Source organism: Capra hircus, chromosome 11 (assembly GCF_001704415.2).
Source record: "Capra hircus breed San Clemente chromosome 11, ASM170441v1, whole genome shotgun sequence".
NCBI classification, from domain to species: domain Eukaryota; kingdom Metazoa; phylum Chordata; class Mammalia; order Artiodactyla; family Bovidae; genus Capra; species Capra hircus.
The window spans coordinates 773041-785970 of NC_030818.1; the positions used below are offsets into that span (position 1 = coordinate 773041).

The 12930-nt window shown below is 46.6% G+C and overlaps 2 long non-coding RNA genes across 4 annotated transcripts in view; both read left to right on the plus strand.

Annotated features, from left to right (window-relative positions):
* The window catches only part of LOC102171344, a 172615-nt gene that overhangs the window by 54539 nt on the left and 105146 nt on the right, over window positions 1-12930 (plus strand). The window lies entirely within an intron of this gene.
* LOC102171160 lies at window positions 3121-8565 on the plus strand. Its single transcript, XR_310355.2, has 3 exons — window positions 3121-3422; window positions 4474-4563; window positions 8272-8565. It is a non-coding gene; the product is annotated as an uncharacterized LOC102171160 (long non-coding RNA).

Genomic DNA, 12930 nt, shown 5'->3' on the forward strand with positions numbered 1-12930 from the left:
TTCTTACTGTCTGTGGGTGTTTACTTTCTTTATTATCTTAAGAATTTTCATGTAGGAATAGATTAGGAGAGTATATATTTGTGCAAAGAACTTGGTGAGGGGAGAATGAACTAAGTTTTAAATTGTTTGAAATCAGGGGACTGCTGGACTGGATCTTTTGGGGTTTTTCAAATTGTTCCTCAATTTAATTAGCCAAAGCCCTGAGTAGTATTTCTTTCTGCTATAGATGTTGAAAACATGTTAGCTTTTCTAAATGTAAATAGCAAGCACTCTTAGTATTGCTTGCAAAATCTAGAAATATCTGCAGGCTGTTGTGAACAATTCTGTCTCTTTATGGAGAGTTGTTTGGGCTTTTTAGAAACTCATTAAATTGATTGTGAGTGCCTGAGTGTTATCAGGAAAAGGAGCTTTAGAAAATGGTTTCAGAATGTGTCATTTTCTCCTTGGTTTAATCTGAGATAGTGTGTGGGCATGCTGATATTTTAAAAGGCTAAAAATGTACATAATGCTGTGCCTTCAAATATGAGATAGGATTGCAAACAGAGAAGAGTTTTCTTAAGTCTTCTGTCAGAAATGCTGCTTTTCTTCCAACTAATACTTCTTGGATTTTTAGCAAGGAGTCTTTCATCCTTGTTTCATCTTCAATTTGTTGTTGGAATTAAGCAAAAACAAATTTTGAAAAGCCAGGTTAGCTTTCTCTCATTTTGATCTGAATACTGAATGTTTCATCAAGTAAAACCCTGTGTTTTCATTTTAACTAGTTCATTATTTTTTTTTTAATGAAATGATTTGTGGTAGAAGACTGCTCTTTGGTTTCAATATTAATATATAAGATGAACTACGTGGGTGTCATTTATTTTCAGTAGTAAATAAGTGCTTAACCGATTCTTTGCCTTTAGCAGAATTTAATTGACTCCTTTAGAATTTGGCTGTGCAGGTTCAAACAGTATTTGATGTGTGTGGATGTAAAATAAAAATTACCTCTTGTGTCATTAAAAGCTCTTTTCATGGTGTCCTGTGGTCAGAATCGGGGAATGTTGTGTAGTTGGTTTCAAAATCCAATCAGTAGGTTAATCATTAATTATTCTTTTTTCCAGGAAATTCTGCTTAGTTTATTTCAGAATTTGAATTTGCTAGAATTCTTGTTTTTAATCTTTTATGTGTGTGTCACTTTAACCTTAAAAAGGGGTTAATGTAGCCAGATTAGGCACCTTTCTGTTTGTATTGTGGCTTCTTCAATTTCTCATAAACTATTTGGTAGCTAAAATGTTGAAAGCAGTTTGGGAACAAAATGTCTGCTTCAACCATGACAAAATTGGCCACAATTTGCCGATTGGGCTGATAACAAAAGCCAGCAACACAAAATAGGTAGAAAAACAGTTTGTTCGGTGATGTGAGACCACTGCAGGACTTTTTGCATGGTATTTTTTTCATTCTGCTGTTTATGTTGTGCCGGCAGAACGTGGAGAGAGATTTTTGCTCACCCATGATTTTGATTAACCATTTCATCCAGAGGATTTCTTTGAAAACTTCAGAAAACAAGCTGCTTACCTGGCATCTGAGACCCATTTGAGTTAAAATCCAGCTTTGCATCTCAACCCCAGGTTTCATCCCAGCTCAACTGCTTGGAAAGTATCTCAAGGCTCAGAATTGGATGTTTTCAAGAAACTCTTCAATTCCCCTTTTTTCAAGACTTCAATATGGAAATATATGGCTGGGACTGCATTGCTGCAAGTGTAAAACAAAATCATGAAAGTTTGCAGCTTTAAAAAAATAGTTCTGTACCTGAGCCTACAGTGGACCAAAGTTTTAACGACTCAAAGTACCCACTGCCTCTCGTGTGGCTGTTACAGACTGTAAACAAATATTAATGTTTGACATGAGACAATACATTTTTTCAAGTGATAGGATGAGATAACAGGACCGTCTCTCTCCTCTCTGTTGTTTTGAATTCTCATGACTTGAGTGTGTGTCTGATGCTGTTTCTTTTTTCTTTTTTTTGTCTGAAAAATCAGATACTCCAGGGCAATAATTAGGATGAGGTTTATGTTTCTACTTATCTAATCTTTGTTTTCACAAATAAATACAAATAACTCAAACTGAAACTTGATGGCTTTGGTGATAATAAAATAGCAGCCACGGGGAAATTTTCTTCATTTTAATGTTCTTTCACAACCCACATTCAGTTTCGGTAGGAAAATTATTAACCTTTTCAAGAGCATGCTAAAACATGGTTCACAATAGACGCCTGAGTATGATTTGCAGGTTTTGGTTCTATTTTGAGATTTTGGGGTGTGCAGAGTTTTTTTTTCTCTTTTTCTTTTTCTTTCTTTCTTTCTTTCTTTTTTAAATGGCTTTCTTTGACAGCGATAGTCATGACTTGGAGTCATTTCGTTGGTGTATTTCCAGTGTGGGCACATTGAGAGCGTTTGTATTTTTTTTTTTTAATGATGAGGAGGGAAGATTCCTGTTTCCTATCCTCTTACTATTTTGTGCTATGAAAGAGGAAATGTTCTTGAGTCTCATTGTTTTTCCTCATTTGAATTCTTGGGTGGATATTGTGAGTTCCTGGCCCCCATTTGAAAAAAAAAAATCCATTTGAGCCATATTCAGGGAGGGCAGATGGCCCGGGTTTAGGGGTCCTACATGACTCCTGTCTGCCTTGGGTGGCCTCATGTCCATGCCCTTCAAACCAAAACAAGGCTGGCCAGCTTGGGTTTGTGGTCCTGAAGGGGTGCCCAGCCACCGGCTTGGGTGGAAGGCCTGGGATGGTGGGGTCTGCCTAGCTGACTGCTATTAGCTTTGGAAGGCACGTGGGGTGCGGTGAGCATGATCTGGTCTTGACCTGAAACACAGAAAGGGCAGAACGTGGGACAGCAGGGGCGGACACGGGGGATGCTCTCGGAGAGCAGTTTCCGTTTTAGGCGTCTTCTTCTCCACGTCTGGCTGGGACAGCCAGCCCCGCCTGGAAGGCCCTGGATGGGGCGCCGTCCTCCCCCTGTGTGTGGCAAGGCTGTGCCTCGGGACTCACGGTCCCTTTCTCTCCTGCAGCCCCCCTCTTTGTAAGTCCCCACCTTGGCCCAGTGCCCTTCCCTACCTGTTCCCACCACCCCTGCGAAGTGGGAATGGGGACTGCAGGGCCTTCCCTTGGTTTGTATCCAAGGCTGCCCCTTTCGGCGTTGTAGCCTGGGGCTGTGTTTTTCTTCTTCTTCTTCTCATACTTCCTGTATGAGGTTAGTTTTTTTAAAATGATAAACAAACTATTTTTTTAAACCTTTTTTTTTGACCTGGTCATGTGTTGCCAGCTACCTATCCTGCTGTGAGCCTTCAGCCGTCAGCCCCCTACCTGTGCACCACCGGGCGTGAGCGGGGTTCCAAAGCAGAGGGGGTCTGTGCTCCCCTCTGCTCAGAGTGGCAGTCAGGTAAAGGCATTCTCTAGTCTCCTATTGAGAGCAATACCGATAGACATCATGGCTCAAGGATTCTCCCCAGGCAGAGAGCGTGGGGGAGAGGAAGGCAATGTGTGGGAGGAGAGGGCTTGGCCAGGAAAGAGATGTGATGTGGTGGGGGATTCCCGGGTACAGGTGTAGAATCCCACGGTGTCAGTCCCACGCTCTGCAGACGCGCGGCGTCTGGGAAAGAGGATTACGGAATGAGCTGTGCCGGCCTTTCTCCCCAGGGCAGCCCAGACCGTGCTGCTCAGCTGGCTTCGGGGCTGCCGGTTCTCTCCTCCCACTGCGGCGTCTCAGGGCAGAGCCATCCCGTGAGGAGCCTGGGGCCAGCTGACCAAACAAAGAGCATCCGTAGACAGCTGACCTGCCGTGGTCATGAGCCCACGGCCCAGGTATCACGTGCCACTGGTGATAGTCGGGTGTGTGTCACAATCACTTGGGCACTTGTGAAAAGAGACATCCCTGGGTCCAATTGCCAGAGTTTCCGATTTAGAAGGGCTAGGGCACACCCTGAAAATCTGCATTTACGAAAATTCTCAGATGATACTTTTGGTCCAGAGGTCCATATTGAGGACCATTAGTTAGGGCCATGGGCCAAGGGTGATTGGAAAACCTAAAGGCCTAAAGATTGTCTCTATTTTCAAGATTCCCTTCATGTGTTTTAGTCCAACTTTAGAGGTAAAACCAGCTTTAGCAAGGTTACCTGTAACTTTGACATTTTACAATGTCAACCATACTATAGATCTGCTAAAATGTTTTTGAGGCTTAATTCTTTGAAAAGAGGATTTTTTTTTATGGATAGAGAAGGTGACCAAGGGGAGGGGGGTGGTATTGACTAGACCAGGAAATAATTGAGTGAGGCCCAGTCCTTGGGCTGCCCACCCTTGTCTCCATTTGTGGAAACCTTTATATTAACAGAGGGAGGTATTTTGTGGGTTCCTTTTGGTACCAAAAGGTGGACAAATTTCTGAGATCCTCAGGGCTCAGGGTGAATCACCCATGAAACTCCTGTTCACCCTAGAATGTGGCGGAACATCACGATCAGGATGCTGGACTGGAGGTTGAGTGCTATCAGGTACCAGCTGGTGGCTGAACTTCCCCTGCCTCCCAGGTGAGAAAGATGCTCCTGCAGCAGCAATCTGAGAGGGCAGATGCTCGCAGAAAAGCACGCATCCAAACTAGTATCTGGGATAGGATGGGATGAGCTCAACACAAGGGATGCTGCTTGTGTTTGGGGCAGCCCTGGGACAGGCTCGCACGCTGCTGATGGCTTTGTTAAAGGCTGAGACTTCCTGAACCATGGGTAGGTCTGTAATGATGCATGGAACACTTCGCAAAAACTGCTTCTCGGGGAGGTCCCCTCAGAAAAGTTTTTATGTCTGCTCGGGGTTATGTGGCTTTTGTTCTAAAAACGGGGCCCTCCCCAGAAACAAGGGGAGGGGGCCTCTCAAGGGTGGCTCCTCTTTCCCCTGCCCTAAAATCTCTCGTAGCACAAAAGCTGAATCATTGACATAGGGGATCCATATTACTTATCCTTAAAATTAGTCTGCAAGAAACAATGATGTCTGCTTAGCGTGTCCTCTAGCTTTTCGTTTTCTGAGAGCGTGCACCTTGGCATTGCCAAGCTTGCCACACCCTCCTGGCAACAGTTTCAAAAGCTCAAAAAGTTGGCTTCCAACCCCATCCGAATCCGATATGAATCAACACGAACAGGATGTGAGCGCCTGGCCCATCGTTTTCCCAGGAGCTGACAGAGCCCTCGATGGCTCGAGTATGTGTTTTGCACCTGGGTGGCTGGGGGCTCTGGTCTGGTGTTTTGGCACCGGGGTTTCGGCAGTGTCAAGGATGTTACAGCAAGCTGAAGTGTGTGCTCTTTGCTTCCCCATTTCCCTGCCCAGGTATTTGTTGTTTAGCTGCTAAGTCCTGTCCCGCTCTCTCTGCTGGCTCAGCGGTAATGAATCGGCTTGCCAATGAATGGGACTCAGGAGATGCGGGTTTGATCCCTAGGTTGAGAAGATCCCCTGAGGGAGAAAATGGCAACCCAGTCCAGTATTCCTGCTCTGTTCCTACCACCTGGGAAGCAGAAGCTTGGACGGAATCGAGGGGAAATGCCCTGACCTGTGACCCATCCAGTCAGGGGGTGGATGTCTGAGCTCTGTCTCCACTTCTCAGTTTCCCAGGCTGAGGACTCTCCTCTGCAATAAGGAGCCAAAAGGGTGTAATCTGGGACCTGGCTTGGGGAGCATCCAGGGAATTGCCTGGGCTGCATCTCAGGTCCCTGATGAGAACTCATATTCACAGTGTGATGTACAGATTTGAGGAAAAGTGGAGCTGGGTACCCACAGTGGGGTGAGCACATGGGGGTCCCCTGAATGCTGGAGACTGCAGGGAGAACACAGCTCAGTCTAGCTGGGAGTGAGATAAAGGAGTAACGCGTGACCAGGAGTTTCTCTAGAACATCCCAATGCAAAAGAATTGCTGGTGGTCTCTGCCCCATCCCAGTGTATGCTGGCATATGGGAAGCCATCTGTGTGGTCAGCCCTGAATTAGGGGCAAACCTTTTAGAGTCCCTGGATGTAAAACCTTTAGTTTCTTCAGTGATAACTGGACAGCCCGGTCCATGTGGAGTCACTCAGGATTTGACTTACGCATGCAAAAACTCCCACACCAGCTAGATCAGGTTTTCCAGTAGAAAGCTAGAATTCAGAATCAAGGGGTGAATGTAGGAGAGAGCCAGGTCTCATTCCCAGCAACGTGTTTTCCAGAGTGACCCTGAGAAGACTGCCAACTTCCTCACTCTGTGTATCTGTAAAATGTAGGTTGACCAGATGACACCTCTCCCCATTGTTATTTTGGTCCAAGTCCACATGGTCAAGTGATGCATACCAAATCCTGCCTGGGCTCTTGCACTTTGGTTTTTCCTTCCCACTCAGAACTGGAGAGGAGCATAGGTTCCTTAGCTGCCTCTCTATTGCAAACTAGAGGAACCAGGTCGCCCCTTCCACCCATGTCAGCCACTGATGCGTGTCATAGTTCCTGTTTCTCTTTGCCCACCCAGGAAGGCACTGCGTATAAAATTTTGGGCCCAGATTCAGATATTAAGTCACATTAGAAAATGCTAGCTCATTGAACACACAGTAGGAAACTGGTATTCCCAACAGGCTCAGGTGGACAGCGTTCTCCCCAGGATATCAGCAAGCACACAGCCAGGTTCATCATCACTCAGAAAGGTCACTAGCAAAGGAGGCTTATGAGAGAGAGAAAAAAAAGAGGCTGCAGGAGTTTGTGTGATTCAGTGAACTTGTATGTGGGGGACCTTAGAGGGAAAATATTGAGGAAAAGCAATACAGAGTTCCAAGAAATAGACTGTCACAATTGTCCTGTGATGTCAGGATAGCAAGGACTCGGTCTAAGTAAAGCTCTGCTCTCTGTTGCCCAGTGGAACCCTGTCGGCAGAGGTTCCAGTGTAAGAGGGGTTCCACTCCAGATATGTTTGAGAGGCACACAAGAAATTAATTTAAATGGCTTTCTTTGTCTCCTAACTTCTCAGGGTCTTCTCCATGTTACTGTCATTGTGAATGAATCTCTTCCAGAAGGATGGAGCTTTTCCAAAATTATGCAGCGCCCCCTGCTCCCAACCTTTTTTGCAGAAAGTTTTGTGCCATTAACAAAAGTCAGGAAAGGGAGAGGGGCCCGGGCAGCCAGCTTTCTGAGTGAACTCAGGGTCACATCCAGGAAAGATGGCATATGGACGGGATGACAGGGTATGCAAGGAAGTTCTGAGCAGTCCTGGGCAGAGTGCATCCCCTCTCTGACCATCAGGGGTGGCTGGTCAGAGAATGCGATGGGGAGGAGTGGGCAGGTGTGGGTTTGACTTTGCTCCCAAGAGAGTGCTGTCTCCAGTTCTCTCTTCCTCCTCCAAGGTCTGAGCAGTAGATTGAAGTGCAAAGCCCATTTTTTGGGAGAGGTTGGACTGTTTGTAATCATGAATCAAGCCATCCCTCTGTCTGTCTCTGAACCTGTCCCTTCACTTGTTTGGGAGAATTAAGGGTGAGTTTCCACAATGTACTGCTTGGGAGCCAAACCATACTACCAGCCTCAAGTGGACAAAGCAGTTTTCAATAGAATCATAGTGTCTGGAGTTGTCTTCAGCCCTGTGCTGTCCTTCAGGGTCTTTGCTTGGACAAGACCCCCCTCTTACCACCTCTCCTTCCCCCTACCTCGCTGAGGCTGCTCGGTACAAGCTTGTGTGCTCATAATGCTGTGAGGTCCCTGGGAGACCAGCTGTCTTGAATGGGAAGAGGAGAGGGGACCAGAAGTTCAGACACTATCCTCCGCATCTACCTGCATCCAACTACAATTCCATGGTGATTTCTTTTAAGTCTCTTTGGACCCCTGAGGAGAGGCTCTCAGTATCACCTGGGCCAACACCAGGGTTGTCCAGGGAGTCCTGTCTGACTTCAGCTAGACCAACAAGGGCACACAGGGGAAGGGCCATGGTGTGCCCCAGACTTCGACCTGGACCCAGAGGAGGCAGAATTGACTTCACCTTTTCAGTAAACAGGCAGTGGGCTTCTGGGAACATCTGCCTTTACAGCCTCTTTCTGAATTATTTTTGAACAGATGCCCCGCCCACCCCCATCCCCACCGCAGTTTTTGTTGATTATCACCATTTGAATAGATGCTGATAAATTTGATTCCCCATCTTACTGTGGCATTTACGATCTGTCTTTCCCTTTTCGGTTTCCATGTACTGGAGTGACTGTGTCTCAATGCGGTTGGCAGTGACCTGTGTTTTTCGTGCATGTTTTTGTTTCAGAATAACTGGGAGATGAAACAGGAAACTTTATGACACACTTGCTTGAAAATGACACAGGACTCAGCCCCTCTGCAACACCTCTACCTGCTGCCCACAGCCGAGTGCGGGGGAAGGGCTGGCCCTGGGACCTGATTCCAACCGCCGTGGACTCGCCGTCCAGTGTGATGTGTCTGCCACATTGCGGTCACGGTCTAGTCTGGTCGGTTTCCTATGTAGCTGGCCACTCTTGGTGTATCTTTGCCCCTTTTCCCTCATTAAAAGCATAACTAGAGAAAAATGGATTGTTTGCTTATTGTTGCTGTTCATCCTCTAAGTTGTGTCTGACTCTTTGAGACGCCATAGACTGTAGCACTCCAGGCTCCTCTGTCCTCCACGACCTCAATAGCTCTGTTTAAATCTCAATGTTAGCACTCCAGGCTCCTCTGTCCTCCACGATCTCAATAGCTCTGTTTAAATCTCAATGTGAAGGAGACCAAATAACGTTTGAGAGTCATTTCTCTAGGACCACAGGGAAACCATGTCATAACCACACAGCTCATTATGACAGCTTCTAGAAGAAGTGTGTTGAACTTGAATCACTTATTACTCAGACTGGTCTGCCCTGCCTTTCCTTCTCTCTCTGGAAGCCCTCTCTTGAATCAGTACTGGCAAGCTGACACTTGAGAAAAATACTGGGAGATATTTGGAAGTCTCTTCCCACACCCTCTCGGATCATGGCCTACAGACGGTGGCCCCGAATCATCACCAGCCTTGAGCTTGCCTCTGCACATGTCTGTCTTCTCAGCTGCCCCCTGCCTGCCTCTGCACATCAGTCACCTGCTCACTGTTTCATGCCACAAGGGTTTTTTGGGCTTCTCTGTGCCAGGTTCTGAAGACAAGGGTGAGGATGGGGTCAGTCTGCTTGGCCTTCCCAACACCTCTAGTCTACTTCTGTGTGAGCCTCTCTAGGCTTCACTCACCAAGTGTAGTGGGTGCTGGACGGTTCATTACAGACCATAAATGCCCAGATTTTTTAAACCCACCCTTCACATTGGAGCCCCTGGAATTGGCAGCTAATTATTCCTTAAAATGAGTAAACATCAGCACGTCCATTCTGCTGGATCACACTCTCTTCCCCAGCTCTTGGTAGGACGTTTCCATGCTCTTGAGGACCTGGCCAAAGAGGCCATTAGGAGTTGCCTTCCAGAAATTCCCGTCTGTCTTTGTGTTTAAGCTTAGCAGACGCGTAAGAATAGTTTAAAATGACTTGTCCTACTGTTGCACACATTTCAGAATTAATTTATCAGTGGACCATGATGATCATATCAAACTCCCCCTACTGCCCTGAACAGTATATACAAGATGTGTATCTAGGTCTCAGCCAAATGTCCCCAAGTCAGGGGGGCCTCTCTGACCAGCTGTCCTGAGAGACCCCATTCCCTCTACAATTACGCTGCTTGTTCACTTATTAGTTAGCTATCGCTCTCAGCTGCCCCTCTGGATTCCAGTTCTCTAAAGGCAGCCTCTGATCTGTCTTACCCCAGCAACTGACACTCTGCTCAGGGACAAGGTATTGACTGGGTCTGTCATGACGCTGCTTCTCAGAGTGGCCCTGTGAGGCTGAGCACCTTGTATTCTAACCATTGTCTGCTGGATGAGGAAACTGCCGATCCCTTTATTCTGATGAGCTAAGGAGATAAACAGGGTGCTCCCAGAGAGGACCCAATCTTCCTGCCAGCTCACTCTGCCCAGCAGAAAAGGTTGATCATGAACCACGTGCCCTCTGGATACTCAGACCCTCATCTGAAACCAACCTTTGCATTTCTTGTGTTGTTTTTCAGTCGCTAAGTCATGTCCAGCACTTTGTGACCCCATGGACTACAGCACACCGGGCTTCTCTGTCCTTCACCATCTCCTGGAGCTTGCTCAGACTCATGTCCATTGAGTCAGTGATGCCATCCAACCATCTCATCCTCTGTCATCCCCTTCTCCTCCTCCATTGCTTATGAATATCCTAAAGTTACATTGTGTTCACTCACATTCCAGAAAGTGACAGTGACCTCCACATCCCAGTGAAGGGATGTGCGGCGTATCTGGAGGACACAGCTCCCATCCTTGTTCTGCCAGCCTTTGCCTTGGGCAAGTCCTCGAACTTGGGACGCCAGTTTCCTTAACAGAACACTAGGAAGAGTGGGTGAAAAGATTCCTGAGGCCCCACTCTACCCTGAAGTTCCTTTTTTCCACCTCCCTCATTATGTTTCCCTGGGTTCTAGACGAGGGAGAGACTCTGCAGAAAAGTATGGAGCAGCAGAGACAAAGCCTCTGAGAGTGCCAGCAACCCAGGACCATTCATGGGTTTGTGGCTGTGCCCTGTGGGTAGATGTTTGGAGTAATGGTTCTGAACCCAGGCCAGACATTAGAATTGCCTAGGAGTTTAAAAAAACAAACAAACAAAAAAACTCAAATGCCCAGGCTCCACCAGGACTAATCACACTAGAATTTGGGGTGGGGGGACTGATATCAGTATTTTTAAAACTCCCCATGTAAGTCCATAGTGTAGCCAAGGTTCAGAATGATTGGTCTAGGACCGTATGGACAAAAATGGCAGCCACTGACCATGAGAATCCATTGAAAACTTAAAATGTGACTAGTGTGACTGAGGAGCTAAAATTTAATTTATTTTTATCTTAATTAATTTAAATATAGATAGCCACCTGTGACTTATGGCTGCTATATTGGACATAACAATAGAACCTTCATACTGTCATAGGAAGTTCTACCAGGCCGCTCAGTCTAGGGCCACTCTGAGGCCTAGAACTACCAAATAAAATTATACTGACCCTCTTGAAAGAAGTTTAAGGTCATTATCCCTGTCTGTGACCTTGACTAAGACCTGCTCTCCTGTCTTGCATTTAGCAACTAAAAACAATGTATTTTTCACCTAACTTGTGAACCGGGGCTTGTATAGCAGCAGGAGTGGTGAGACCGAAAAAAATTTAAAATCGTTGCAAAAGTCTAAGGCCCCAACTGAAGTCATTTGGCATCCACTCTGGCCATTTACCTGGTTACATCTTTAAAGACCCGGCTCTGGAAAGGGAGCTTTCTGAAGGATTATTTAATCAGTGGAAAGCTGATCTTCCAGAAAGAACTTTGGGAAAAGCAGCTGGGCAGAAGAGGGGTTTGGAGTCCGAGAGGCATTTAGGCTTTTGAAGCTGGGCTCAGCTAATGCTGAAGCTGAGGCTCTGATACTTTGGCCCCCTGATTCGAAGAGCTGACTCGTTGGAAAAGACTCTGATGCTGGGAGAGATTGAGGGCAAGAGAAGGGGGCAACAGAGGGTGAGATGGTTGGATGGCAATTCAATGGGTGTGAACTTGGGAGAACTCCTGGAAATGGTAAGAGACAGGGAGGCCTGGCGTGCTGCAGTCCGTGGGGTCACAAAGAGTCGGACTAAGCGACTGAACAGCAACAGCGGGGCAGCTTGCAAGCTCTACCAATTTGGGGTTAGAGCTGGAGAAACAGAACTCAGCGCTGAATCACTTTCTGCTTATCACTTGCAGTCTGTCAGATTTTTTTCTTTCTTTTTTTGGAGGGAAAGCACCTTACAACAAATAATAACACTATTTTGAATTTCAGAGCTTTCCCTTTTTCAAAGCACTTTACCACCTCTGACTTATTTTGTCCTTACAACAAGGTCACCCCGTAAGTAGGGAAGGGATTTTTAGGACTTGTCTCACACACTGAAGAGCTTTAATATTATGGAAAGAATTTACAAGTAACGATGAAGCCTTTGAGGTGTCATTTTGTCATTTCTGGCCGCACTCAAGTACGTAGTAGCACGGCTAGAATCAAATGTGCCCTGATTTTGTGCTCCTCCAGTGGACTGTGATTTGAAAGGAAATGTACGGCTTCACGTGGGTTCTGTCTTGTTTCATCCCAGTTTCCCAGCTCATGTGAGTGAGCCATTTTTTCCTCAGAGGTCTTGTGGTCTGCAAATTCAACAAATATGCTCTCAGTGTCTCCCTCCAAGCTATATTTTAATTAATCAGTTTTAATTGAAGCGTATTTGGTGTTGGAAAAGGAGATGGCCTCTTGCTGCAGTGTTCTTGCCTGGGAAATCCCACAGAGGAGCCTGGTGGACTACAGTCCATGGGGCCTCAGGAGTCAGACGTGACCAAGCAACTAAACCCCCACCACCATGGTTGATGTACAACGGTGTGTTAATTTCTGTTGCACAGCAAAGTGATTCACTTATACACACACACACACTCACACACGTATTTCTTTTTGCTTTATGGTTTGTCAAGGAAGTTGAATATCATTCGCTGTGCTTTACAGTAGGACCTTCTCTTAAGTTGAATGGTGATTGCACAGAGCCCTCTGGGCCTCCATGGGAGCATTTCTGCTCCCTCCAGTAGCTAGAACTGGTGCAAAACCAGCCAGAGACCAGCACTGTCCCCTTGGAGTTTTTAGCCTCCTCTAAGTATAGAGCTGCAGAGAACCATTTCAAACCACACTTGCCACAAGGGAGAGAACTCTGAAGAGTCCAACTAAGACCTCCGGGGCGGCCGTCCTGGCCATCTCCGGCAGCCGCGGTGGGACAGGAGGCAGCAGGGCTGACATGATGCTGTGTGTGGACTCCTTCGGGGTGCTCCTGCCATCAAGCGTGGACTCTCCTGGTC